General features: G+C 44.6%; 1 long non-coding RNA gene across 2 annotated transcripts; it reads left to right on the forward strand.

Annotated features, from left to right (window-relative positions):
- The first annotated feature begins 657 nt into the window (after window positions 1–657).
- LOC309523782 lies at window positions 658–24,263 on the forward strand. Of its 2 annotated transcripts, XR_014215618.1 has the most exons (4): window positions 658–5,205; window positions 6,151–6,313; window positions 21,864–22,063; window positions 22,188–24,263. It is a non-coding gene; the product is annotated as an uncharacterized lncRNA (long non-coding RNA). The 2 variants fall into 2 exon arrangements; XR_014215617.1 differs by having other exon boundaries at window positions 21,864–24,263.
- The last annotated feature ends 120 nt before the right edge of the window (window positions 24,264–24,383 follow it).

The following is a 24,383-nucleotide window of genomic DNA, read 5'->3' on the forward strand; positions in this document are numbered from 1 at the left end:
TCTGGGGGGGCGCGCTCGCTGCCTCCGGAGTCGCCGAAGAGCTTCGGGCGCAGGCTGTAGTGGAGCCGCATGTCTCGCGGAACCGACGAGCTGTGCGCGCGTCCGGGCTGAAGGCGCCCAGCAGGCAGCGGCTCTCAGCGCTCGCCGCGGAGGACGCGCCAGGCAGCCCCTCCTCACAGCCCCGCCTCCGCCGGTGCTGCTGCAGCTGCTGGGCCGTTGCATTTTCCTCGCCTCTCTGCCCCCCTCCTCCTCCGGGCAAGCGACGTCGTTTGGGCGGCAGCGCCAGCGGCAACTCGCAAGTTAGGGGTTAGGGGGGGCGCAAATTACTTGCCTTGCCCCGGGTTAGGGGGAGCAAATTACTTGCGTTGCCCCGGGTGCTGACAACTCACGCTACGCCGCTGATGCTGATAATTTTGGAGAAGAAATGCAACATTTATTCTCAGTACATAAACAAATTTTGTAAATGCACAGTTAAAGCCAATAGAACTGTTGAACAGACTTGGTGACCTGTTTCCAAGTATTTGTGCTAGCTTAAAAGGTAAAGCTACCCCTGACCATTAGGTCCAGTCACGGATGACTCTGGGGTTGTGCTCTCATCTCGCTCTATAGGCCGAAGGGAGCCGGCGTTTGTCTACAGACAGCTTCCGGGTCATGTGGCCAGCATGACTAAGCCACTTCTAGCGAACCAAAGCAGTGCATGGAAATGCTGTTTACCTTTCCGCCGGAGCGGTACCTATTTATCTACTTGCACTTGACGTGCTTTTGAACTGTTAGGTGGGCAGAAGCTGGGACCGAACAACAGGAGCTCACCCCGTCTTGGGGATTCGAACTGCCAAACTGATCGGCAAGCCCTAGGCTCTGTGGTTTAGACCACAGCGTCACCCGCGTCCCTTTTAATACTATTATTAATACTATTAATAATTCCAGCAACAGTTGCTTCTGGCAGAGGTGGATTTAAGGCACTACAACTGGTCCCATCCCCCCCAGAGCTCTGTGCCAAGAGGGCGTCTTCCCAGCTCCTTCCCAAAGCCTTATTATTATTATTAAAGATTTTCTTGGTTTACAAAATTATATGCTTTGTCTCTTTTTACAGGTTGTACAGTCTTTCTTACAAATCAGTTACATTAGTTGTAAGACATTAGTGTTGAGTTCAGTATAAGGTTGGGGAAGAAGAGGGGGGAGAGGAGGGGTGGTGAGGCTTATATTTTTTTGTATAGCGTACGTGTGGGATTTTGTGTCAGTGTCAACTGGGTAGGTTCTCTTTCTGTTTGTTTATTTATTGCATTTCTTGGTTGTGAGAGGTATTGGAGGTTAGGGTGTGGTTGGTTGTCTGCAGTGTTTGCATTTGTGAGGGGGAGAGGGCTTGTTGAGTCAGGCAAGCCAGATTGAATTGTATGCTGCCGGTGGACTCTTGTTGTTGTCTTGTTGTGCTGTGTATGTGATAAAGGGGAACCATACTGGGTTCTCTATTTAGTGCTTGCCCAGCATTGATAAGGAGCTGGAGGGCTCTGGAACCCTGCCAGAGCCTCACAGCTCCTTCCCCAAGCCCAGTGCTTCACTTTGCCAGCTTTGGGAAGGCAGCTTTGGGCCGGGAGTGGGGGAGGGCATTGTTTAGGCTAGAGACAAGTTTGGGGAAATTCATTCATCCCTGTCATAGGTGATCTTGAAACCAACCTAGACAGAAGAGCAACAATATATAGGAGTGTATACCTTTTGCTGCCCATCTGTCAGGCTTCCACAGGTGCACCTGGTCCAGCCCTGTCTCTACCTAGCTGCAGGATATCCATCTTAACTAGCAGGTAAGTCTACTCCTGAACTGCTGGTGGGAGCATCTCAAAACAGCCAGAAGCAGGCATTACTCAGGGAAGAATGAAGTAGATACACTCTTAGCACCAGCAGGAGATCCTGAATGTTCACTTACAGAACATACATTTTCGCTTGCATTAGCCGTTCCAAGCAGTTTTAAGGATCCACAAGAAAAAAATTAGCAGGGTAAAAAAAAAATGTTCTTAAATAAATCATGAAGGAGGGAGCGCTCTGTTTCATTCCCACAAGCCAGCCAGGTTATTGTCTTCTCATCCCCAGCCTTGGGGTCAGCTCTCTGTCTCCCCGCTCACTACCTGATATGCTGTGGGAGTTTCAAATCAGCTCGAAGCCTGAATGCCACACCGCAGCAAATGGTAAATAAATAAATAAAAAGAAATTTAGTGCCAGCATCAAACAGCAAAAGACACGAGGGAAAAGCTACCTCAAAAAGATTGCAGGGAAGTGATCCACTTGATAAAGAGGTATAATAAAGATCAGGGAGCACATTCATGGAGATCACATACCCTCCAACATTTCTCCAGTGAAAATAGGGGCATGGCCACTAGTCCCATCACCTCCTGGCAAATAGAAGGGGCAGAAATGGAGGCAGTGGGAGATTTTACAGTCACAAAATTAAAAGACGCCTTCTTCTTGGGAGAAAAGCGATGACAAACCTAGACAGCATCTTAAAAAGCAGAGAAATCACCTTGCCAACAAAGGTCCATATAGTTAAAGCTATGGTTTTCCCAGTAGTGATCTATGGGAGTTGGACCATAAAGAAAGCTGGTCGCCAAAAAACTGATGCTTTTGAATTATGGTGCTGGAGGAAACTCCTGAGAGTCCCGTGGACTGTAAGAAGATCAAACCTATCCATTCTTAAGGAAATCAGCCCTGAGTGCTCACTGGAAAGACAGATCCTGAAGCTGAGGCTCCAATACTTTCGCCACCTATGAGAAGAGAAGACTCAAATCAGAAACCGGGATGGCTTCTATAAATCCAGGACTGTCCCTGGAAAATAGGGGCACTTGGAGGGTTTTGCCTCCCCATTCTGAAGGAGGAGCCAGAGTGGTCCAGCTTTAGTGGGGAGGCTGTTGTCAAGGCAACCATGACTCACCCAGCCCAGCCTATGTGACATCACACACTGCTGGCTTCAAAAGCACCAACTGTAACTGATCGGCATTTGGTAGTGAGGAGCTGGACCATAAAGAAGGCTGATTGCCGAAGAATTGATGCTTTTGAATTATGGTGCTGGAGGAGACTCTTGAGAGTCCCATGGACTGCAAGAAGATCAAACCTATCCATTCTTAAGGACATCAGCCCTGAGTGCTCACTGAAAGGACAGCTCCTGAAGCTGAGGCTCCAATACTTTGGCCACATCATGAGAAGAGAAGACTCCCTGGAAAAGACCCTGATGTTGGGAAAGATTGAGGGCACAAGGGGATGACAGAGGACGAGATGGTTGGATAGTGTTCTCGAGGCTACCAACATGAGTTTGATCAAACTGTGGGAGGCAGTGGAAGACAGGAGTGCCTGGCGTGCTCTGGTCCATGGGGTCATGAAGAGTCGGACACGACTAAACAACAAGGAAGAAATGATACATTTTGGGATCAAATCAGAAACCAGGATGCCTTCTGTAAATCCAGGACTGTCCCTGGAAAATAGCAACACTTAGAGGGTCTGAGACCAGGGGGAGCAAGGTGGGGTAGGGGGTTGCAGGTAGGTAGTGTTAGTGAGCAATGCAAGAAGGGGCAACAGGCCCTGGTATTTAAAAAACAAACAAACCCATAAAGAGTTATATGAGCTCTCCTCTGGTACAGAGAAGGAATGCTCAGTCTAAAAATAAATAACAAGATGTTGTATGTGGGCTGTGGCAGTCAGATGTCTGTTGGTTCCCCTTCAACACATCCGGGCAAATCTGTTTTTTGTATCTTCCCGGTCTGTGTTGCTCCTGTTGATTAAAATGTGGGTAAAAAAATCTCCATTCCTCTTCTCTTCCAACACCATGTCCAGCTGGGTGGCAAACTCTGCTGGAAATGCTGAGTACTTTATTACTATATATTTTCAAAGCTGAGCTCCACAAGGCCCCAGGCCAGCCATGAAACCTCTTTGATACAACTGCAAATTCACTTTTAAAAATAAAATAAAATGTAAGTATGGATGCAATGAATATCCTGGATGTTTGTTTCCCAAAGGCAAAAAAAATTTTCTAAAAAAATTTCATATTTATAATTGAGGATAAGCATCCCAAGTAAAGCAATAGTTATCACAGGTCTGTCTGTGTGTGAGAGAGGGGGGAGGGGGGGAGAGAGAGTAGGTGAAATGGTAGGTTTTGCAATCCTGCTTTATTTTATTTTATTTTTACTTCCATTTATGAATTGCTTCCAATAAAAATATCTCGAAGCGATTTAACAATAAGAACATCAACCAAGAGGGCAGCAGCAGCAGTTTCATATATGAAGCAATCCTCAACCTAATACAGATACAGACCAGGATGAAAAATAAATACATCTCCACTGAAAAGTCTTGGTTTAAAAAGGAATGTCTTCAATAGGCACCGAAAGGACAATCATCTGACTTACTATTATTTCGACTACTATTTTTACTAATACTATTATTACTATCACCATCATTGTCAATCTTTATTATAGAAATTGTGTCTGTCTGATATATTCAAGAATGAACAGGATTTAGCGCTTAATATTGGGGCCATGAACTGGCCAGGACCTGGGGCAAATCTAGGGTTGCCATATTCTGAAGAACAAAAAAGAGGACACATTTGTCAACTTCTACTTTTAACTATGGATCTCTAAGACAAGTTTTGCCACCCCAAAACTCTTCAACACCAATTGAAACAAATTCCTTCTTGAAGAATTTTTTTAAAAAAACCTGGGCAATGCCAACTACATATATTATGCAAATAGAGTAATTTTGCATAATTTCCCACAATCTGCACATTTTTAGATTGAATAATTTATTCTATTTCGCTAATCACAAGGAGGAACAAGCACTTATTGCTAGGAATCAGACAGAGATCCCTCTGGGGTCTGCACCTTTTCAAACAGGGTGTCCCAGTCTTAAGGACTAGAAACTCACTTTGGTTGTTGTTGTTACTGTGGCATTTGCCTCTTCGTTTGAAAATGTCTGTACAGGGGGAGAGAAAGGGTTAATATGTAGACCAATTGGAAAGCCAGAGGCAGAGCCTATCTGTTTATAAAAGGACTTAGCCCAAGGTTTGGGTGTGGGTAGTTGGTTTTAATGGGTGGGTGGGTTGGTTGGTTGGTTGGGAAAGGCAGTTGGAAAAGCAGTTGGCAGGCAATTGGAAATAGAAGTTAGTGCAGTTGGTTTTTGTGTGAGGGGAGGTAGAAGAGATAGAGACAGGATAAAAGTAAGACTAAGAAGGTAAAGAGTAACAACATTTTGAATGCAGTTAAAGTTTATTTGTGTCTGCAATAAACTACACTCTTCTTTGTTAACTTAAGAACCTGACTGAGTCTAAGTGATTTACTGGGGAGGACATGGTTGGTGGCTGCGGATTAGTGGTGTACTGGTCAATAGTCCATGAGACAACCAGGGGCTCCATACAAACGCCACAGTTACAAACTTAGATATTCAGAATAAAAAAATTCCTTCCAGTAGCACCTTAAAGACCAACTAAGTTAGTTCTTGGTATGAGCTTTCGTGTGCATGCACACTTCTTCAGATACACTGTGTATCTGAAGAAGTGTGCATGCACACGAAAGCTCATACCAAGAACTAACTTAGTTGGTCTTTAAGGTGCTACCGGAAGGAATTTTTTTATTTTGACTATGGCAGACCAACACGGCTACCTATCTGTAATTAGATATTCAGGAAGCTGTATTTTGTGGTCACTATCACATTCTAGAGCAGATCATGGCATATTCATACGATTATTTAGGAAGCCAGAAGGAAAAGAGGCCAGCATTCTTTAACTAATCCTTCCATTCTCCTTCCTGAATGACAAAACTGCAGACAGCTTGACTGTAATGAGATTTGACTGGAAAATTCTACCACTGGTGGGCTCTGGAGCTTCACTGCACAGCCTGCTGGGAAAGATCTGCCTAGGTCATACATGTGAGTGCATCACGGCTGATCATGCCACCCCATGACTGACACTCTGGCAGAAGCCCATGCAACTGTCCTGAGTGATGTGTAATGATGGTTTTGTCAGGCCTGGTGCAGTTGGCACCTTGGCAGAAGGTCATTTGTGCATTCCCCAAATGAGCTTTGTCAGGCTTCCGTTGGTTGAGTTGATTGATTGACTGGCAGCCCAACTGAGTGGCAGAATCGCCTCTGTGTCGCCGTGGCTTGTCAAATCTTCGACAGGTGCTCCAAGGAACCTGAAAGATGCCGCTAGCCAAAAGGCAGCTACAGTGACGGGTCACAGGAGGAGCTGCGGAGCCAGGAATGTTGCTGAGAAACCAGCAGAGCAATTCCATTAGCAGCGAGACCAGCAATTCACACCAGGATTGCAGAAAGCAGCTCAATAGTGAGTCAGACCAATGACCCATCCTGCTCTATATTGTCAACATTGACAGGCAGTGCCTCTCAAGGGTTTCAGGCAGGAAGTCTGTTCCATCCCTACCTGGAGATGCAATTGAGGTTTGATCCTGGGGCCTTCTGCCTATGAAGCAGATACTCTGCTGCTGAGCGACAGCCAGTCCTCCTAAAAACCTGAGCTGTGCATGGTCCATTTGACTCAGAGTTGGTGTTTTTGGGTCTCCCACAATTCAGTGGCCTTGCTATCATTATTTAATCTAAGACTGTGGTTCCCAAACTTTTATTTGGGGGAGACACCCCCCTTGGTTCCATAATTTCATCCCCAGTGCCAACTACCCTATAAAAAGCATTCGGAATAGTGGTTTGCATGACTCAGGAAGATAATAACACAATAAAATACAAAACAGTAACAATTAATTGCACATTTATTCAAAATCCAATTAAAACTATTCTGCTTAATTCACCAAATTGATGAACTTGATTCCAGCTTTTCAAAGTCTGATAGTGATTTACACCTCTAGCTCCCCTTACCACCCCCTTACCTCTTAGTATCCCCACTAGTCAATCCTACTACCCCCATCCCCAGGGGTTCCTACTGCTCACTTTGGGTACCACTGGTCTTAGCCATTAATAATCCATTTCCTGGTAGCAACCCGGATGGAGTTAGCATTCTCCTGGATATGTGATTGTTTTGTTAACTACACAAAATTGGTATGACCAGGTTTGGAAGACTGCACTTCTAGAAAAATTAACAAAACATTGCAGAGTAGTCAGAGGTGACATTACCAGAGGTCAATTTTATAATGAATGGTCTCAGTTCATTTTTTTTTAATTAATTCCTCACCTAAAGAACCTAGACGAAGGCCCATCTACTTCAGCACCCTGTTTTTGCAGTGGCCAACCAGATGCCTTTGGAAGCCTGTAAGCAGAACTGTACTCACCACCACCTGAAATTCCCAACAACTGGTCTTCAGAGGAATACAACCTCTGGCAGTGGGAATAGACCATGGCCATTGTGACTAGTAGCCATCAGTAGCCTTGTCAACCAGATGCCCCAATGGGAAGCCTTCACGCAGGACATGAGCAGAACAGCAGCTCCCCCCACCTGGGATTCCCAGCATTTAAAGGCATAATGCCTCTGAAGTGGAGGCAGAACAATGCCATTGTGGCTAGTGTTCATTTATTGCCTTATCCTCCATGAATTTGTCTAACCATCTTTAATGCCATCCAGGTTGTTGCCCATCCCTGCAAGTTGTGGCAGCGAATTTCAAAGTTTAGCTGTGCACAGTAGGAAGAAAGACAGAAATACAGGTTAGGCAAAGAGACTGTTCCAAGAGCTTGATGGCCAGAGAGAGGTTTGAAGCTCTTTTCTTCCCAGTCCTGGCATAAAACAAACTCTTAACTCAGATCCCTACATGATGGACTGGGGAGGCACCCCAATTCAGACTTTCAGGGTAATGGTATTTAAAGAAGAATCTAATACTGTATGTCAACAGATCATATCTGATCCTGTGCTAACTCTACTTTCACCAGGAGTGATAGCAAGCCATGTGCTTTTTTATTTCATAAAATATATACACTGCTGCATTGTAAAAATAGAAAACCTCAAATAGGTTTACAAAAAGATAAAACAACAGAATCAAGAAAAAGATACAATAACTTTAAAACATACAAAAAGTTAAAATGCTAAAACTGATTAAAATTCACAACAGCATGTCTAAGACTTGCCTAAATAAGTTTTTTTTATTAAAAAAAAAATGTGTATAAATGCCTGACAGCATTCTTGCTAGCAATGACTAGGATGGAAATGGCAGCCAGATTGAAGTCAAGCTCAGGTCTATCTGCCCCAAACTCACTTGCAATGATTTGGGAAATAGTATGATCAGAGCAGCTAACTCAACACAGTAGAGTGGTCAGAGACCAAGCAAAAAAATGCAAGTTTGGAGCAACGTGGTTTATGTTTCTTACTTCTCTGGTCAAACCTCCAGTGATGCATGTATCCTTATGGAGAGATACGATTTCATAAAGGACTTTCACTGTTGTGTATTCTATGCAAATGAATACTCCAAATGTACTCCATATTAGTTTGGGTTTGTTTTTATTGCTGTTTCTTTATGTGTAGGAAAAATTGACAAAATGTATTTTTTTTTAAGTCTCTGCCTCAGATATGTGGGGAACCTGCAGCCCTCCATCTGTTGTTGGACTTCAGCTCCCATCAGCACAGCAAGAATGGCCAGTGGTCAGGGATGATGGGAGTTGTAGTTGAGCAACTTCTGCAGGCCCAAAGACTCCGCACACCTCCTCTAATTGCTTCACCACACTGGTTCATGCATCGCTCCTCAGCACTTGTTTCCTAGAAAAGCAATGTCTGTTTGGTTTAATTTGACTTTTTCTCCTGAGTGTGATTGCATTATCTCTGGCAAATTGTCTAATTTTAAAAGACAAACACAAGCCATGTACATGAGGAATGGGAACTCCTGAATCAAAGATATAAGTTCTGCATTAAGAAATTAATTAATTTTATTACGTTTACAATCCACAATGCCTCTCCCTCCCTTCAGCTCGCCTCGTCTCAGTCAGCTTAGGGAGGGGAAACTGTTTTCATTCCCTTCATGACAAACTTTTGGGAGCCACATGCCAGTAATGGGTGGGGGCAGAGGCAAAAGTGGCTGGAGCAACAAATAGAAATGTTACAGTAGTGTAGTTTTTACAGTACTGTAATTTCTCTCTCTCTCTCTCTCTCTCTCTCTATCTCTCTCTCTCTCTATCTATCTCTCTCACCCACCCACACCCTCACCATCTGCTGTCCAGGAAAGCAAGAATTTAAGGACACATCCCTTCCAACTCTGCAATCCTATGGTTCTCTAGATAAGAACAACACAGAGCAGTTGAAAAAAACGGTCTCTCCTCTCTCCTCTCAATATCTAAATGCTACCTTCTGCACCATACTCTCTTTTTCTTTTTCTCTTGTAAAGTTTTTTTTTTAATTTCATGTGGTTATATATATATATATATATATATATATATATATATAACAGAGAATAGTAATTTTAACAACAGGTAAAAATTAAAAGATGAACAACAAAACTACAAATTGGCACATAGATAGAATGAGTCCAGTTGCACTTGAATTAAAATAACACAGTCCAAGTAAAGACTACCAGCATTATCAGATTATCAACCCTAGTTCCAGATTTGCTAGGCTTGTGATGAGGGTTGTCCTGAAAATCAAGAAGAACTTTCTGGTGGTAAGAGCCATTCAACCGTGGAATGGTCTCCCTGGGAAGGTGGAGGACTCTCCTTCATTGGAGGATGGATGGCCATCTGTCATTAATGTTTTAGTTGAGATTCCTCAATTGCAGGGGACTGGACTAGATGACCCCTTGGGCCCCTTCCAACTCTACAATTCTATTCTTTTTATACTTCGGTATCTTCCCATACTCTCTTTGAGGGCAGCTCCCCAAAGAACGCATTGCAGTAATCCAGCCTGGATAGAACCAATGGTTGTGTCACTGAGTCAATAATGAAAATAACCATATCATTTTTCCTTTCTGGTTTTCTAGTTACTACATTCTACACTCACTGAAGTTCACTGTCTTTCATGGAAATCCCACAAAAAATGCATTTCAGTAATACAGTGGTATCTCAGGTTATGGATGCTTCAGGTTACAGATGCTTCAGGTTACAGACTCTGCTAACCCAGAAATATAACCTTGGGTTAAGAACTTTACCTCAGGATGAGAACAGAAAACGTGCGGCAGCAGCGGGAGGCCCCATTAGCTAAAGTGGTACCTCAGGTTAAGAACAGTTTCAGGTTAAGAATGGACCTCCAGAACGAATTAAGTTCTTAACCCGAGGTACCACTGTATAGCCTGGACAGAACCAGTGCATGTGTCAATATATACGGCATGAAACAGAACAATAGAAACAACCTTTCTCAGTATCTAGTTGCCACCAATTGAAATTTCCATACATTATTTAAGAGCAGCCCCACAAACAAACAAACAAAAATGCATTGCAGTAATCTAGTCTGGATGGAGCCAATGGACATGTCACTAAGGCAAGGCTGGCCTTCTCTAGATAAGGTGCAAACCAGAACAAGCATATTCTCTCTCCCTATTGATCTGCCTTTTTCCTGCCTCGGGGGTTGCTGAAAGCAACCTATCGACAGCCCCTGGGCCTTGCGCATCACCTTCGCTTCCCACTGTTTCCCCCTCAATAGCCTCCAGCTCCCACGTTTCCGTATCAAATGCCAATTTCACCCCTGTCCGGTGTGGTTGCTGATAGTGGCTGGTGGGTGGGCTGAAAGTGTCAGAGGAATTCGCTCCAACACACTCTCCCTGCTCTTTGGCTTCCCAGTCATGTGCTGCTCCAAAGAATGGCTGAATAAACAGCTCAGCCGGCACCCCAAGCTTTACCGCCCTTCCAATTTCACTGCAGAAGAGCCAGTTTTGCCGTGCATGAATTGGCTGGCGGAGGCCAGGCTGCATACCAACTTGCCCTGTGTTCAGATAAACCTGGGAACAGTACATCCAGGGGAGGCAGAACACGGCCATCAGAGTGACTAGTGGGGTGCCACAGGGTTCTGTCTTGGGCCCGGTCTTATTCAACATCTTTATCAACGACTTGGATGATGGACTCAAGGGCATCCTGATCAAATTTGCAGATGACACCAAACTGGGAGGGGTGGCTAACACCCCAGAGGACAGGATCACACTTCAAAACGACCTTGACAGATTAGAGAACTGGGCAAAAACAAACAAGATGAATTTTAACAGGGAGAAATGTAAAGTATTGCACTTGGGCAAAAAAATGAGAGGCACAAATACAAGATGGGTGACACCTGGCTTGAGAGCAGTACATGTGAAAAGGATCTAGGAGTCTTGGTTGACCGCAAACTTGACATGAGCCAACAGTGTGATGCTAAAAAAGCCAATGCAATTCTGGGCTGCATCAATAGGAGTATAGCATCTAGATCAAGGGAAGTAATAGTGCCACTGTATTCTGCTCTGGTCAGACCTCACCTGGAGTACTGTGTCCAGTTCTGGGCACCACAATTCAAGAAGGACACTGACAAACTGGAACGTGTCCAGAGGAGGGTAACCAAAATGGTCAAAGGCCTGGAAACGATGCCTTATGAGGAACGGCTAAGGGAGCTGGGCATGTTTAACCTGGAGAAGAGGAGGTTAAGGGGTGATATGATAGCCATGTTCAAATATATAAAAGGATGTCACAAAGAGGAGGGAGAAAGGTTGTTTTCTGCTGCTCCAGAGAAGCGGACACGGAGCAATGGATCCAAACTACAAGAAAGAAGATTCCACCTAAACATTAGGAAGAACTTCCTGACAGTAAGAGCTGTTCGACAGTGGAATTTGCTGCCAAGGAGTGTGGTGGAGTCTCCTACTTTGGAGGTCTTTAAGCAGAGGCTTGACAACCATATGTCAGGAGTGCTCTGATGGTGTTTCCTGCTTGGCAGGGGGTTGGACTCGATGGTCCTTGTGGTCTCTTCCAACTCTATGATTCTATGATTCTATGATTCTATGCCTAGTAGCTGTTGATCAGCCTTATCCCCCACAAATGTGTCTAATACTAGTTTAAAGCATATATTCCAGCAGCCATCGCTAAATCTTGTGGGTGCAGATTCCATAGTCTAGCTATGCGCTCAGGGCCGGCCCACCTATAAGGCTCAGTGTGGCAGCAGCCACCTCAGACAGCAGGTTAGGGATAGCTGGGAAGGGCAGCAGATCTGGCCAAGGAGCAGGCCACTCACCACCTCCTGTACTTGTCACTTGCTGCCTCGTCTTCCACCACTGCCACTCATCCCCAGCCTACTTTTTTCTCCCCACCACTACCACGTACAGAGTGCTGGAGCTTCCCCCCTGCTGTGTCTAATCACCTCAGGTGGGGGTGGAGGGAGCACCTGGGGTGCAATTTTCTATTTTGCTTCAAATGGCAAAATGTCCTGGGCTGGCCATATACGTGCTGAATGAATAAGGACTTTACTTTGTTTGCCCTGAATCTTCCAACATTAAGCTTCATTGGATGTCCATGAGTTCTAGTGTTATGGAGATAATCATATCCCTAACCACTTTCCTCATAGTTGTGTTGCTCCAACTCCTTGAAGGAAGCCAGACTATCCTCCACCAGGGCCAGGGCTTTTTCAGTGACGGCTCCAGCCTAGTGGAATGCGCTGTCCCACGAGACTAGGGCCCTGCAGGACTTGATTTCCTTCCGCAGGGCCTATAAGACAGAGCTATTCCGCCTGGCCTTCAATTTGAATTAGCCTGATCCTCTATTCCCTTTTCCCTTTCCCCTTCTATGAAGAAACCCTTTCTGGGACCACACATTTAAATTCTTCCCTGGTCTCCTTGCTGGCCCTAGTAGGACCAACTTGACCAGTTAGCCCTGGTGGTCATTGGATGTCTATTGACTGTGTTTTTGTTCCCCCCCCAAAAAAAAATGACCCCTGAATTTTTTAATTTTACTGATATTGATGCTGCATTTTATGTTGTATCCTATGCTGTTTTTAAGTCACATTTTAACCAATGTTTTATATTTGCTGTTAGCTGCCCTGAGCCCAGTTTTTAAACCGGGAAGGGCGGAGTATAAATAAAAAATTATTATTATTATTATTATTATTGATTCTTTTGGTTGCCTTTTGAACTAACTCCACCAATTGAGGCACACCAATGACTCTTTCTGAACAAGAAGGGGTATACAGTATAGGTCTTTTTTTTTTTACCAGTTGACCCTTTCTGGGGCTAAAGCTCAGTGGTAGAGCTCAGTGGTTCAGTTCCTAATGGCATCTCTAGTTAGGGCTGGGAGAGACTCTGAAACCCTGGACAGCCACTGCTGCCAATCAGTGCAGACAGTATTGAGCTAGATGGGCCCAATGGTGTAACTTTGTGTAAGGCAGCTTCCTATGTTTCTGGGATGGTCCACAGCTCAGTGGCAGACCCCTAGTAAACAAACAAATAAATAGCCAAGCAAATAAGACTGCAAAACAAGAGGAATGTTATGTAAGGTGAGCACGGAGTGGGGAGGGCCCTCGGCTGGCCACTCTGAATGTGCTCTTTCCATAGACAGTTATCAGAACATAGACAACCAGTAATGGGCATTGCATTACAGTAGCTGTTGCAGCTCCAGGGTGACTGGTCAGGAGCTGTTGCCAACCCCCCATTCTCAAATCTTTCAAATAATAATAAAAAAGCAATGGTCTGATAGGTTGTTCTTCCACCACCACCATCCCCCAAATTTGGAGTCCTTTATAAGAGCAGAACCCAGATCCAGCCATAATCCCAATACTTTCTTTCATTCATGCATGCTTAAGGGAAAACACAGATCTATTTAAACAAGAAAGGAGAAAGGGGGGAGGAAAGGAGAGGCTTAGCTACCAGCCATCTCCGCGCGCCCCCCACCCCTCGCTTGCCCGCCGCTCCCAACAAGCAGCCAAAGCAAAGTTTCTCTAGTCCTGGGAATCCACTCCCGGCTCACGGATTCAGCTCCAGCTGTCAAAACCCAGGTCAATATATGTTAATGAGGCTTTGAAATTCCTGAGCAGAGGGAGTCACTTTTAGACTTCCTAAGACCTTCATAATTCACGGTTATTCTCTAGCGCTTTCTCCCGGTGCTTTAAGAGAGAACGGGGTGGGCAGGGGGGAGGAGGAGAGACGGAGTGAGGAAAATATATTTAACAAGAGAAAGAGCGAAAGGGGCTTAAATTATAAATGAGGGCTAAGTTTCCAGAACCTTTTGCAGAGTGTTTGTACAGACAAATTAGCAGAGCCGGAAAGCGCCGTCGGAGGAGACAGCAGGTGCATACCAGTGTAGCGTGGGGCGATTTCCACCCTTAAAAAAAAAAGTGGGGGGAGTGGGGTGCATAGACTACAAAGGTGGCTAGTCCAGCTCGAGGTCAGGCTCCTCGGTTGCGTAATCACGAGGTGGTTTCTTCAGGATGCCACTGTCTGAAACCTCCCTCACGTGCACACGCGCACACAGCGATCCCATCAGTAAAACATAGAGATGATCACGGTGACTGACCTTCCATGGTTGCTGAAAGGATTGCTGAATGAGGTATCCAAGGTGTTATGAATACTTTTTAAAAAGAGTGGGAAAACACTTTATAAATTAAAGACAGGCCTTCGTTTTGGAGCAAGTGAAGGAACCAAATTGCTGCAACATATTCATTTATTTCATAAAATTTATACACCACTTGATAATAAAATAAATAAAATAAATAAAATAAAATAATTGGTTTGCAAAAAAAAATAAAACAATAAAATTATCGCTAAGAAAAACTGACAACAATAATTTAGAATGTTCAAAAATTTGAAATAACAATAGACTAAAAACAGGTGAAAACTCGCATCCACTTTCCAAGCATCTGGACAGACTTGTCTAAGGAACAGTATTTTAAGGTAAAAGGTAAATGACCCCTGGACGGTTAAGTCCAGTCAAAGGCGACTATGGGGTTGGATGCTCATCTCGCTTTCAGGCCAAGGGAGCCAATGTTTGTCCACAGACAGCTTTCTGAGTCATGCAGCCAGCATGACTAAACCACTTCTGGTGCAACAGAACACCGTGACAGAAATGCCATTTACCTTCCTGCCACAGTGGTCCTATTTATCTACTCGTGCTTTCGAATGCGAGGTTGGCAGGAGCTGGGACAGAGCAAAAGGAGCTCACTCCGTCACAGGGATTCGAAGCCCAAGAGGCTCAGTGGTTTAGACCAACAGTGTTTTAGCAAGCGCCAAAAAGAGTATAGTTGTAGCACCTACCTGATGTCATTAGGCGGGGAGTTCCAAAGTGTAGGCAATGCCATACTAAAAGATTGAGTTCTTACAAATGCAGAATGGGTATTTTGTTGCAACTGTAACAGTGGGCACATATCAGGTAAGGCAACATTCCCACTCGCTGGATCATCAACTTGTTGGTGGGACCCTTGTGAGTGAAGCTGTCGGGAATCTTGTACTAAGAGGAAGGCACGCTTGTCAAATCCACACCATGATCAACTCCTGCCCAGAAACCAATGTCCCCCACTGTGGAAGGACGTGTGGATCCAGAATTAGCCTCCACAGTCACTTATGGACTCATTGTTAAAACCGTATTTATGGAAGACAATCTTACTCGGCTACGAGGGATCGCAGAAGAAGAAGAAGGCAATATTGTGGCTAAACTAGTCCCAAGCTGTTAAGGGGTTTATTTACTAATAGAATATACTCAGGGGCATCGCCAGAGGGGCAGGGGGAAGCTGCACCCTCCCTAAATCAATTTAAAAAATACAAATCTGAGGTTCTACCCCCCCCAATCCTGGCTATGCCCATGTATGTACTTATTTAAAATACTACTTATTTCATTTATCATTTAAAAAAATAAATAAATGTACACTGCTTTTCAGGGTGAAACCCAAGTTAGTGAAATGAACTCTGAAACAATCCAACAACCCACCTAGATATGCAGTAATGATTTATTCCTATATATGTGGAAATGCATGGTGCTGCCACACTCTGCAGTTAACACAGCCACCAACAGGAACAGCAAGCGAGCTGTATAATAGAGTGAGGAAGTACTGTTAAAGCATCTCTCCCCACCCCCACCCCACCCTCCATTTAACACGCCTACCTACAGTGGGGCTTAGCAAGCTGCCCTGAGTGGTCCCTCCCCCTCCTCTAAAAGGAGGTGGGGCTTAAGGTGAGGGGGGGTTCAAGTGAGTTTTCATGTGAGGGAGGGGTTTCCGGTGTGGGGAAGGGCAAAGAGGTAAGTGGGATTGATGAGCAAAGCAAGCAGGGGGTGGCAGCTCCCGGTTATCAATATTTTGGTAATTTTAGAATTTTATTGTGCCTGCTGTTTTTAAAGTCTGCTTTTATTGCGACTTTTAATGAATATTTTATGCAAACCACTCAGAGCTGCTTCTTCTTTCTGATTAAGTAGCATGCACACCTTGCTGAATAAATAATAAATAAAATGCAATGTATCAGTAAAACTGCAATAAATTCCTAAAAGTAGGGAAAGGCTGTAGCTCAGTAAAGAAGATAATCTACTTTGCATTGAGAAACTCCCAGGTTCAGTCCTCCATTGCATCTCCAGGTTCAGAGCTGGGAAGAACCCTGGGAAGAGAGCTGCTGCCTACCACTGAAGACAGCACTAAGCTAGATGGATCAATGGTCTGATAAGGCAGCTTCTTGAGTTGCCTAACAGAAGCACGAGAGAACTACCTATTAGAGGGTACCTTAATATTTTTTGTTTAAGGGCCACATGAGCGGAGTCAGAGGCATCAAGACTTTGCATGATTGGGCATGCAAAGCAGCAGAGAGCCCCCTGAACTCACAGAGGAACCCCATGGAGTGTGTTGTACCAAAGGGTCTCCAAAACCTGGATTCCCCACTACCTGAAAGTTTGTACCTCCCTATGCCCTCATGCCAAGATCCTAAGGTGAGCACCTTCTCTTGCTCCCATCAGCATCAGCGGTGACAAAAGAAAAAGGACCTTTTCTGCACCTGCTCCCATATTGAGGGATTCCTTCCCAAGAGAGGTCAGACTGGCTCCCTCTTTGCTTTCCTTCCACCAGCAGGCTAAGACGTTCCTGTAAAAGGTAAAGGTAAAGACCCCTGACCATTAGGTCCAGTTGTGGCCAACTCGGATTGCAGCACTCATCTCGCTTTATTGGCCAAGGGAGCCAGCGTACAGCTTCCGGGTCATGTGGCCAGCACGACTAAGCCACTTCTAGCGAACCAGAGCAGCTCACGGAAACGCCATTTACCTTTCTGCCGGAACAGTACCTATTTATCTACTTGCACTGTGTCGTGCTTTTGAACTGCTAGCTTGGCAGGAGCAGGGACTGAGAACGGGAGCTCACCCCATCACGGGGATTCAAACCGCCAAATTTCTGATCGGCAAGTCTTAGGCTCTGTGGTTTAACCCACAGCGCCACCCACATCCCTCACTTTCCTGTAAACTAAGGTGCAAATGATGCTGATCACTGGGCTGCTGTCAGGGCAAAGTGGATTTTAATGACTAGGTTGTGATGTACTTTAACTATAGTTTTTCAACAGGTTTGTTTTTATGACTTTGTATTTTATAATGATTTTTTTAAATCCCAGCTTGGAAGAAAGGCAGGATATAAATCCATTAAGCAACAACAATGGCCTTTCCCAAAAGGTGTGTTATTATTTTTTATAAACACCGAAACTCTTACCAGAAGAAAGGAGCTGATTCTCTGTAGGTCTAGTTGACTTTGCTGTCGGCTTCTGTTTCATCGCTGGGTGCACAAAGCAGGCTCCCTTCCACCCTGCTGCCTTGGGTGAAGAGGTGAGTCTTACAATGAGTCCAGAAAAAGACAGAGACACTGCTGGGCTCTTCCTGCTCTCCTTAGGGAAGCCATGTCAGAGCCATTGCCCATCTCACAGAACTCGTTCTGCACAGGGACGCTTGTGGGAATAGCCCAGGAACGAGCACAAACAGGTGGACAAGAAGTACAGATTCCTAAAGGAAACTGCCTTAAGAAACTGTGTTTGTTTATTGCAGAGGAGAAATCTGATTCAGCACACTTTTAAAGGAAAGCCTACCTAATTCCTTCTCAGTTGAACAAAACATGAACAAAAGGCAGTCTCTAGCTGCATGCTCAAGTTAAGCAGAGAACATGCAGGACCTTGGACAGCTCTGAGGGATCCTTGCTTGCTCCTGAGTTTGCTGCAGGGGATGCTGTCTCTGCAGAGAGCCAGAGTCTGGGAGGACTGAGTCCTGGAAAAGTGGGCTGATTGGTTCAAGAGCAAAGCAAAAAAAAAAAAAAAAAAAAAAAAAACCCCAGCAGTGGAGAAGTGGTGAGGAGAGATCCCTATCTCCTTTTAAAAAATTGTCCTCCCCACTCACATATTTTCTCTCCCCCTTGGCCCTTGTCTCCCATTTCATACAAATTTGGAGATGGCCCATGAGAGCATAAGATGATCCTGCTGTATCAGGCCAGTGGCCCGTCTAGTCCAGCATCCTGTTCTCACAGTGGCCAGCCAGAAGCCCCAATGGGAAGCCCAGAAGCAAGACACAAGCAAAACAGCACGACTCTCCCCACTTGAGATTCACAGAAACTAGTATTCAAAGGCATGATGGCTTTGATAGCAAGTATAGAATATAGCTGTGGGACACGGGTGGAGCTGTGGGTTAAACCACAGAGCCTAGGACTTGCTGATCAGAAGGTGGGCGGTTCGAATCCCCGTGACAGGGTGAGCTCCCGTTGCTTGGTCCCTGCTCCTGCCAACCTAACAGTTCGAAAGCACGTCAGAGTGAAGTAGATAAATAGGCACCTCTCCGGCGGGAAGGTAAACGGCGTTTCCGTGCGCTGCTCTGGTTCGCCAGAAGCAGCTTAGTCATGCTGGCCACATGACCAGGAAACTGTCTGCGGACAAACGCCAGCTCCCTCGGCCTATAGAGCGAGATGAGCACCACAACCCCAGAGTCGGCCACAACTGGACCTAATGGTCAGGGGTCCCTTTACCTTTATAGAATATAGCTATCATAGCTAATAGGCATTGAGAGCATTAGCCCATATTGTTACCTGCAGGTCTGCGTCATCACATGTGTCTAGCCTCTTGTTTTGCCTTAGTTCTTAAAAATAAGACCCATCAAGAGCTATGAACATCCTACAAAAATCTTCTAGGCTGGTGTTAGGTTCAGGCCACTCACCCAGTGTAATAAACCCATCCAGTACAAAAGGAGGTTTAACTAGGCAAATGTCCAGCTACTGTCCTCCTACTTTGTACAAACTCCCCTGAGCTTCTTCTTTGATAACCTAGCTTTTCTCTTAAGAAAAATAATCATACAATCTATTTTGGGTTTTGTTTTTTTTTAAAAAAGGATCCTGTTAAGTAGGTAAATCAACTTCATTCAGCAGTGCTCCACTTCTGCCATCTAGCGGTGAGATTCATTGCAGCACACAACCATTTTTGAAGGGACTTCCATGGCTGACAGCAGCCTTTGGAAGAACTGGGAGCAACTTTCCCTGTAGTGCCATGCACTGGCCTGAATTTCAGAAAGGTCAAGAATTCAGCCCAGTTGGAGGTGCGTGTGGAGGAAGTGTGTTCACTGGCAAAAGAAGGCATGAACCATATGCCCTCGTTTGCATTTGGGGGGACATGTGGTGTCTTCAGACCAGCCCTAGCATTAGGCAGGATGGGGCGAGCACCGCAGGAGGCAGTTGGAAAGGGTGGGCAGCTATTTATTTTATTTTATTATTTTAAATAAAATAAAAATAGTTTTTTAGTATACAAAAAGTTGAGTTAGAGGTGACAATGATAGTTTACAAAATTATGCATGACATACTTCTAAATACCAGTTATTGCAAAGTGCAGGAGGGGAGAGGGCTCTTGTGGTCAGATCTTTCCCACAGGCATCTGGTTGGCCTCTGTGAGAACTGGATGCTGGACTAGATGGGCCATTGGCCTGATCCAGCAGAGCTCTTATTATGTTCTGATGTAGGACATAGCTGTGAGTGACACGCAGTCTGATCTGAGCACGCTAAGCAAGCCTGGTGCTTTCAGGTGCTCTGATGATATCCCATTGCTGGCACTGAAGTAAGGCTGCATACACACCATACATTTAAAGCAAATATCCCTGGATAGGGATAGCCTGAACACAGTTGTCCATACATATGTAACCTTGCAGCTGCATTACTGCAATGCACTCTTTGTGGGGTTGCCTTCAGGGTTGGTCCGGAGGCTGCAGCTGGCGCAGAATGCAGTGGCTGACTTGCTTGTGGGGGCAAACTACAGCTAGCATATAAGACCCCTGCTAGCAGGACTTGCACTGGCTGCCAATCTGCTACTGAGCCAAGTTCAAGATGTTGGTACTAACCTAGAAGTTCCTACAGCTCAGCATCAAGTTGCTTAAGAAACCGCCTTATCCTTTATACACCCAGTAGATCACTGCCATCTCCTGGAGAGTTTCTCCTGCAAACTCCAAAGATATGAGAAGCCTGCTCCCCAGTAACTTGGAACAGAGCCTTCAGCGTGGCTTTCCCTGTTCTGAGGAATAGCATTCCTCTTTGAGATGGAGCAGGCAATCACTCACTGTACTTTTCCAAAGCAGCATTTTGGTTCCCACAGGTTTTCCCAGCGTCATAAATTGGTCTTTTACCACCAGTGCCTACGTTAGGTTTTTTGACCTGTTTTAAATGTATCTGCCGTTTTTAATTATCTCATGTGTAAATCACCTTGAGACAGTTGTTTAGAAAGCAATTAATAAATCACAGATGGGTATGATGATATTAAGAATCATAATTTAAAGCACAAAGCTTCACCCAGGAAGCCTAGGAACTGTGATTTACATATAATCAATCCCCAGCACTCATAACAAACTAGAGTTCTCAGCATTCTTTAGGGTGAGTGCAAATGCAATTTCTGTCACTTTACACACCCTTCTCACTAGAACCAGGAGTGTTGTGTGTCGAGGGGGGTGTCACGTTTTACTAGCAACCCCAGCTCTCGGCACAAGCTCTGGAGTCCCCCAAATGGAGTCACAACCTTGTTACAAGAATTTTAAGGTCTCAAATATTGAATATTCTTAAATGCACACATATCTAAATATATGAACCATGTGTCTGAAATAGTATGGGAGAACAATCCTGAAGCCATTTTGATTCTCCCACATTGACCTCAAATATTCCTCTGCAGTAAGGGAGGCAAATGGGGAAAGCCTTCCCATTGTCTTTTGCTTGCAAACCCTGTCTTAAAGGGCGTATTTGTGTATGAATCAGGTGAGCCTGTGACCTGGATTCAGGAACTAAAGTATTAACCATCACAAAAGAATAGCCAGACTGCACTGGTAATGCAATCAGTGACCATTATCAAGTATCCTGACAGACAGGATTTCTGCTGTAGACCACTGCCTCCTGTGATGTATGTATGATGTTTTACGGGGGTGGTCTTGGGCAACAGGGTGGGCAATTTCAAGGGTCTATATAAGGGCTTGTGCACCATTGTTCAGAGTCCTCCTCCCTCCTGCATGTGGTGAGTGGGGATCCTGTTGCAACAGTTTATTTCCTTTAATAAAGATCAGGCTTACTAGCCACTTTGCTTCTTAATATACTCTGGTTGGCCTCTGTTATTTTCTCCTACTGATAGGGAACCCACTTAAGGACTCTATACAGGCTCTTGGATACCCCATAAGGGAAAAGGAGCAGTTTTTTCCTTATAACATTGGACATATTAATGATTTATATGAAACGCTTCTTTGCTGCTTTGGGGGGAAATTGCTTCACGATCAAGCAAAAGGGAGCATTAAAATGAAGCAAATTTTACCACCGCCAAACAGAAATGGGATAAAAACCAGGTTGCAAATACACCATGCATTTAAGTCACCATACATTTAAGACTCCCCACCCCACCAAAGGATTTTGGGAACTGTTGTTTCCCTCTCACAGAACTATAATTCCCAGCACCCTTGAACTACAGTCCTGTCCGTTTTAAAGATGTTTCACCATTATGAGGTCTAGAAGCTCTTGTTTTGTTTAAAGACAAATTTCTACACATGGAATTATTTTTCTCTTCCAGAAACAAGCAGGCCTGGGCAAGAGGTTGATATCAAAAGTTGAAATCAGAGACTCAAAGCTTTGGGAGACACCAGTGGGAAGTAGACGTTTGTTACACCATAAACACAGATTGTGTGTTGCAAGGAAGCTGGAAAAGGAAGTCTGGGTTTTTGTCTGGATGTGTACAGTATTTTGCCTTAGGCCTAATTCTGATCTTTAGAGGTATGTGTGGAAGAAACAATGCCATTGTACTTTGATTTATGTAAGCTCGTACGAACCTTCTAAGTTTCTAGTTTACAATGTTTTTCTGACATGCTTGCCTGCATTTGCTCTTTGTTTTTTAAAGGGCCAAAATTGCTAACAGTTCCCTGCCTGGTCCCCTGTGGGGGAGGAAACACTGACCCGCCATGCTGGCTGGAGAAAAGCCTTTACCAAAGGTGCCATGGGCTTTGAAGACACTCAAACTCAGGACACAAGGGAGAAATGTGCTAAAAGGAAGGCATGCTTGGCAAACCCTCACATGATCAACTCCCACCCAGAAACCAGTGTCCCCACTGTGGACGGACAAGTGGATTCAGAATTGGCCTCCACAGTCACTTATGGACTCACTTTTTAAAACCGTGTTTATAGAAGACAATCTTACTTGGCTACAAGTGATAGCCAAAACTATAACCGTGGGATAGTAGCTACAGGCCTAATTATTACAGTTTGATATTTGCACATGTTCTTGCATTTAAAAACAACGGAATTTGATCTTTGGGGATTCTAACCTAATCTGAACTTCCCAGGCTCTAACATATGAATCAGGGCTTACAGCACAATGCTAACTTTCTGCTCAGCAGGAAGTCCTAATGAATTCACTGGGTTTATAACCAGGTTAGTGGGAGCTAGAATTTCAGCCTTTGAGGTGTGTGAAATAAGGAGCTCTCCCAATTCATCCCTGATCCAGGAAACAGTTTGGTGGACTAGGAATGCATCATCCGAACTAGGCGCCACTGAATACAGAATGGTCCTTGTTGCAAGATCCCTTTCAGTCTTGCTATGAAGGCACAACCAGTGTTGCTGTCCTTCAGTGTAGCACTTCCTTCACTCAAAAATTGCCTTTTTCTTGTTAATCTCAAGGTATTGGGGGCAAGGTCCAGGGTTGAGGGGTATCTGGGCAGTGTCTCTTAATAAAGTATAGGCTGCTCTAATCTTTATGATGGATGTCGATAGCCCATGGTCCTCCAGTTGCTGCTGTACTCCAACAACAGTCTGCATTAAGCTTACCAGACGTCCCCATTTCCCGGGAACAGTCCCCAGATTTACAAATCAGTCCCCATACAAAATCCATTAAAGTTGAAGTGTCCCCGGATTCATTGAAAAAAATCTGGTAACCTTAAGTCTGCATGGCCAATGGTCAGGTTGTAGTCTTAATGACCAGAGCCAGGGCCACAGGTTCCTCATCAGTTAGATCTCTAAGATCTCTATAGATCTCTATACTTGTACAACTAAGATTTCTCACCCCCAAATGGATTCCAGTTGGTCACTGAGAACAGGATGCTGGACTAGATGGGGGGCCATTGGGCTGAACAAGGAGGCTCATATGTGAGAGTCAGGCTGGCTTTGCAGTTCCCCTTCTGAAGAAGTGAAGGTGAAAGCAGGAAGACTCTGTAGATTTAAACCAGGAGGCTCCCTTACTTTTCATTTTGTATCTTCCACAACCAGCCAAAATAATGGTGGTGCATTAGAGATTCTTTCCTCTGGAACACAAGTGTCCATAGCTCCCCCTTAGACAGATGGGCAAATGCTAAGTTTCTGCCTTTAAAAAATGCTTGAATCCTCTTAGGTTACACAAGATAAATGCAAGTGAATTTGACCTCTTTATTATTATTATTCCAGGCGCAAATTCTGGGGTATTGCAAAATATATTTATTGGTGGATGAATGGAAGAAATCTACTGGGCAAGATGAAAAAATTGACAAGGACCTTTCTTCAAAGGATTTTGAGGTTTTAGCACAGAGTAGCTAGCTGGATCTTCATTCGCACTGCCGTAGCCCTTCAGAGGGCTAAAAAATGTAAACAAAAACAAAAAACCCTAAACATAGACGGTTCGTCTCACCTAGATGGATAGATGAGGACTACATAAAATGGAGGCTTTTCACCAAACCTATAAATAATTTGGTGGAAATCAGTGCCACAAAATAAGGCAAGTACGACTAGATAACTGTCTATATTCCAATTTGTTGCCATTTGCTGTGAGAGAACCTTCACAGACAGAAGCATTTTACCTCTGAATACTAGATACCAACAGCTACCTGCCTGTTTTTGACATAATATAGCCACAGGGAATCTACTGTTCTCCATATTTTAATAGACACCTAACTCACATCTGCCCCTGCCAAGCATGGACAGTGGTCAGTGAACTGTAGCAGAACAATATCTAGTGCAGGGGTCTGCAACCTTTAAGACAAAAAGAGCCACTTGGACCCGTTTCCGAAGAAAAAACAACAACTGGGAGCCGCAAAACCATTGCGACATTTAAAACAAATATAACACTGTG

The sequence above is a fragment of the Podarcis vaucheri genome (assembly GCF_965113315.1).
Source record: "Podarcis vaucheri genome assembly, chromosome: Z".
NCBI classification, from domain to species: domain Eukaryota; kingdom Metazoa; phylum Chordata; class Lepidosauria; order Squamata; family Lacertidae; genus Podarcis; species Podarcis vaucheri.